Consider the following 6,000-nt stretch of genomic DNA (forward strand, 5'->3'; position numbering starts at 1 on the left):
AATTTCATCAAATGTGTAGATCACTTTGCCATTTAAAAAATATTAAGTCTTTTAAGATTATTTTTCCATTTATTTAGGTCTTTTAATTTTTTTGTCAGCAGTGTTCTATAGTTTTCAGCATGAGAGTCTTTTGATTCCTTGGTTAAATTTATTCCTAGGTATTTTATTCTTAGGAATACTATTATAAATAGAATTGTTCTATTTTATATCAGGTTGTCTATTACTGGTGTAAGAAACACAGCTGCTTTTTTTCATATTGACTCTGTAACCTGTAATTTTGCTGATTTTATTAGTCTCAGTAGTTTTGGTTTTTGATTTTGATTCTTTAGGATTTTCTATATATTGAATCTCATCATCTTCAAATAGAGATAGTGTTTATTTCTTCCCTTTCATTTGGAGACTCTCTCTTTTTTCATGCCTGATTATTCTTGCTAGGACTTTCAATACAACTTGCAATAGCATTGGTGAAAGAAGGCATCCTTGTCTTATTCCTGATTTTAAGGGGAAAGCTTTCAGTCACTCACTATTGTGTGTAGTAATAGATGTAGATTTTGTGTGTGTGTGAATGCCACTTATTGTGTTGAGAAATTTCCTTTCTATTCCTCATTTTCTGAGTGTTTTTATTTATTATGATAGGCTGCTGGACTTTGTTAACACTTTTTTGAGATCATTTTTGTTGTTGTTCCTTTGTTCTATTAATGTGCTGCATTTCACTGATTTTCTTGTGTTGAACCACCACTGCTGCATTCCTGGGATAAATCCCAGATGATCACGGTATATATAAACATTTTAATGTGCTGCTGGATTTGGTTTGCTAGTATTTTGTTGAGAACCTTTGCATTTATTTTAATAAGGGATATTGATATGTTGTATTCCCTTTTTGTAGTGTCATTGTCTGGCTTTATCAGCATAATGCTAGCCTGATAAAACATGTTAGGAAATGTTCCAGTTTTGGGTGGTTTTTTTTTTTTTTGGAAGATTTTCCTTAGAATTGTTGGTAAGTTTTCTCTACATGTTTGGTAGTATTAATCAGGAAGTCATCTGATTATGGACTTTTTGTTTGTTTTAAGGTTTTTGATTACCTCCTGATTCTTATATTTGTTCAGATTTTCTATTTCTTCCTGATTCAGCTTTAGTGACATAACATTATACTTGTTTTCTACAGGTCTTTTATATTTTTGTTCCTTGTCTCCTCCAATACTGCCTTCTTTCCGTTTGATTTTTTTCCTAATAAACCATTTTGACTCCCTCTTCATTACCATACATGTGTATGTGTATATATAGTTTACAGACATAGGATTTTTATGTAATAAAAATCACCCTTTTTGGAATACAATTCTGAGTTTTGTCAAATATATACAGTAATATTAACTACCACCACAGTCAAGATATAAATTTCTTTTCCCCACCAAAACGAAAAGGCAACCTATTGAATGGCATAAAATAATTTCAAACCATGTATCTGATAAGGGGTTATTATCCAAAATACAAAAGGAACTCCTATAACTCAATTTTAAGAAAAGATGCATGAAACACAAATAACCCAGTTTAAAAATGGGAGAAGAACCTGAAAAGACATTTTTCAAAAGAAGATCTACAAATGGTCAACAGAGAGAGAGAGGGGTAACAAGTGTGGGTTAGGATATATAGAAAAGGGAACCCATGTGAACTATCAGTGGGAACATACAGTGATGCAGTCACTATGAAAAAGAACATGGAGTTTCCTCACGTTTTTTAAAACAGAACTACCATATCTCAATACCAGCATTATCACATCCGAGTATATACACAGAAGAAATGAAAGGAAGATCCTGAAGCGATCTCTGCATTCCCATGCTCATTGCAACATTATTCCCAATAGCCAAAACATGGAAGCAACATAAACATCCATTAACAAAAGAATGGATAAAGAAAATGTGGCATACGCTTACAATGCAATATTATTCAGTCTTTAAAAAGGAAAATTTGCCATTTGTGACAACATGGAGAAACCTGGAGGATGCTATGCTAAGTGAAATAAGCCAAAGAAAGTTCAATAATACATGAGACTACTTATATAAGGATTCTAAAGTAGACTTCTAGACACAGAGTAAAATAATGGATGCCAGTGTCTGTGGGGAGGGGAAAACAACTATTAGTCAAAGTGTGGAAAATTTTAGTTATACAAGATAAATCCTAGAGATCTACCATATAGCATATTGACTGTAGTCAATGATACTGTATTATATACTTAACCTAAAATATGCTTAGTAAATGTTTAAGCCTTCTTACCACAAAAGAGTCTATATGTTATATGATTTTTTAAATGTTTTAAAATTTATTTTTGGAGGCAGGGGGGACAGGGAACGAACAAGTCGGGGACGGACACAGAGAAAGGGAGACCCAGAATCTGAAGCAGGCTCCAGGCTCTGAGCTGTCAGTACACAGATCAGGACCTGATACTACTTTGGACACTTAACTGAGTGAGCCACCCAGGAGCTCCATGTCAAGCAAATTTTCTGATCACAATGACATGAAACTAGACATCAATAAAAGAAGGAAACATGAAAAATTCAACAAGTTTGTAGAAATCAGACAACACATTCCTGGACAACCAGTGGATCAAAGAAGAAATCAAAAGGGAAAACAGAATATATGTTGAAATAAGCAAAAACAAAAACACAGCATACCAAATCCCATGGGATGCAGCAAAAGCTGCATCCATACAAAAGGAAAGTTTATTGTGATAAATGATTACATTAAGACAAAAGAAAAATCTCAAATATACAACCTAACCTTACACCTCAAGAAATTGGAAAAAGAATGAATCTCAGAGTTAGCAGAAAGGAGGACATAATTAAGAGCTGAAATAAATGGAATAGAGACTACAAAGACAATAGAAAAAAAACATAAAAAAAGCAACACTAGTTTCCTTTAAGATAAAATTGACATACTTTTAGCTACACTCACACATACAAAAAAGAGGACAGAAATAAACAGAATGATAAGTGAACGTAAGACATTACAGCTGAAACCAATATGAAGGATCTTAAGAGGCTACTATGGACAACTGTAAGAAAAAAATTGGACAGTCTAGAAGAAAGGAATAAATTCCAAGAAACATGTAACTGACCAAGACTAACTAAGGAAGAAATAGAAAATCTCTAGAGACCAGTTATTGTTAAGGAGGTTTAATTAGTAATTTAATACCTCTCATCATACCAACCACGGGACCAGATGGCTTCACTAACAAATTCTACCCAACACTTAAAAAGGAATCAATACTAATGCTTCTCAAACTCTTAAAAAAAATTGAAGAGGAGGAATCACTTCCAAACCCACTTTGAGACTAACATTATTACCCTGATACTGAAGCCAGACAGGACACCACAAGAAAACAAAATTACAGGTGAATATCCTTGATGAACATAGATGCAATAATCTTCAAAAAATTTTTTACCAAATTAAATTCAACAGCAAATTAAAAGGATCAATACAACATGATCAAGAAGAATTTATTCTTGGGCCTAAAAAATGATTCAACATATGAAAATCAATAAATGTGATAGACCATCTCAATAAAATGAATAAAAACCTTATGATCACCTCAATAGGTATATAAAAAGCATCTAACAAAACTCAACATCCTTTCATGATTAAAAACTCTTACACTGGGCAAGAGGAAATGTACCTCAACATAGTAAAGCCCATATATGATAAGCACACAACTAACATCATACTCAATGATTAAGTGTTGAAAGCTTTTACTCGAAGATCAGTAACAATGCAAGAATACCTATTCTCACCACTTTTAATCAAGCAAGGAAAGTAAAGAAAGAAGAAAAGTCATGCAAAGCAGAAAGGAAGAAGTAAAGTTATCTTTGCAGATGACATTACCTTGTTTATAAAAAATCTTAAAGACCACCAAAAAATGCTAAGACTAATAAATGTATTTATACTGCAAGACACAAAATCAGTATAAAAAAATTAAGCAACATTTCTATATACTACCAATGAACTATCTGAAATTGATAAAACAATTTCATTTATAATAGCACCAACGAGCATAAAATACTTAGGAATCAATTTAACCAAGAGGCAAAAGATCAGTACACTGAAATAGTAAGACACTGATGAAAGAGTTTGAAGACGACAACATAAAAATGGTGACAAATTTTTTGGAGTGAATTTTAATTTATACATATCTACATATATACATTTTAATAATACATCACACCTTCTCACCTAGAGTATAAATGCACTAAGGTGCATCTTCGACTCTCACCTTCTCTTCTTTCAAAAAGCCTTAACCAGGACATAATATTTGATAGTTTCATTGATTTTCTTCTGAAAGTTTCCATTAAATTTACCTATAAGAAGTGGTAAGATTTATGTCAATGTTCCAACTGCAGGTGGCACTGACTGACTTAATTTGTCAGCTCTGTTCTTAGTTACTCATTTTTAACCTGGAAGTGAACGGAACACTACACATCATGAATCATGTTGAAGGAAAAGCCTGAAGAATGGTTCCTTTGAGGGAGCAGTTTCATGTGGGAAACCATTTTCTCTTTTTATCTATTGTGCTCCTAGGAGTCTAGCCAGGACCGCATCTGTTTAGTTTATTTGAAATATCTTAGGGCCTAGCATGGTGACGTGAGCATGTAGACATTTGATAAATGCTGTATCATGATAGTAGTAGCTATCATTATTAGAATGACTATGAAACCCACTCAAAGTGATTTGATGCTGTGATGTCATGGTAATAGATGTGCCTCCAGATTTCTTTTATTAGAAGCCATTAATGAACTACGTGTGTTTAAATATTCAGTGTATCACACAGGAAGGGGGAATCGTAGAGGCTATATAGTCCGTCTACCTTATTTTACACAGGAAGAATTTGAGAAATGTGAAGGTTTGACTTGTTCAGTATCAAGAGTGTAGACAGTTCCAGATACAGGAGAAAGAAATTGGTCTGATCTTAATACAATATTTCTATTATAGTAAAAGAAGCCGTTTATACTATTATAAAATGGTAATTTATTGTTCTATTAAAATTGTTTTAGAACTATGTTTTAGAACTCACAACAGAATACAAAGAATACTGAAAATGATTTGATATAATCCTTTCCAAGTTGAAGATTTTGATAGAAGGGGTGGGCCAGTCCCATTTTATCAGGCACTTATCGAATAGTAATAAAATCCAGAGCTAAGAGAATACAACCTAATTAAGTCTAGCTGTGTAGCCAATTTCAACCTCAGCTAACAGAGGAAACTGACAGATTTAAGCGAACAGAACTTCAGGGTGTGTGTTAATATTGGCTTTGGGGATTTTAAAAAATTTTAGAAACTTACCTACCTGGCGAGATGATCGGTGTTGAAAGCTAAGTTCCTTTATAGTGACCCAGATATCGATTTCTGTTGGAGTTCAGGGAAAAGACTGAGGATTTCATAATACACAATACTGCATATATTCTGACATTAATGATTTTCATTGGCTGAGGCAAATTGATGTAGTATAAGAGGAAAATCCTATACATCCCAAAGTAGGCTTGATGCAAAATGCAGCTACCACAACAAACCTCAAAAGACATTTGTTCATTTGGTTAATTTTGTGGCCAAATGTTTTATTTCATAATTCTGGAAGTCAACCAACTCCCTGTTCCCTCACTGCATTTCAGCTCTGAATAAATACAGTGCTGGACTTGGCCCACTGAAAACGACCTGCTATCACTCATGCAGGCAAAGCCACAGATTCTGAATTGATTTGGTCCTCCTTCTGGATTGTGGTAGGGAAAATAAACGCACACAGTGACTTATGTCTGTTTCTTCAGGTGACTTTCACCTTGGCTGACTTGATTTGTGCTGGGGGGGCGGGTGCGGGTACAGAGAGACCTTCCTCTGCTTCCCAGCAATAAAAGGTCAAGATATTTTCATGCTTCTCTGTCTCATTTTCCTTCCTTCTGGGATGGATCCTGTTCTTTCAGTTCTTTCAGGTCTTATATTGTCACACTTTTTTTTTTT

This window comes from Crocuta crocuta, unplaced genomic scaffold (assembly GCF_008692635.1).
Source record: "Crocuta crocuta isolate KB4526 unplaced genomic scaffold, BGI_CrCroc_1.0 scaffold62, whole genome shotgun sequence".
NCBI classification, from domain to species: Eukaryota; Metazoa; Chordata; class Mammalia; order Carnivora; family Hyaenidae; genus Crocuta; species Crocuta crocuta.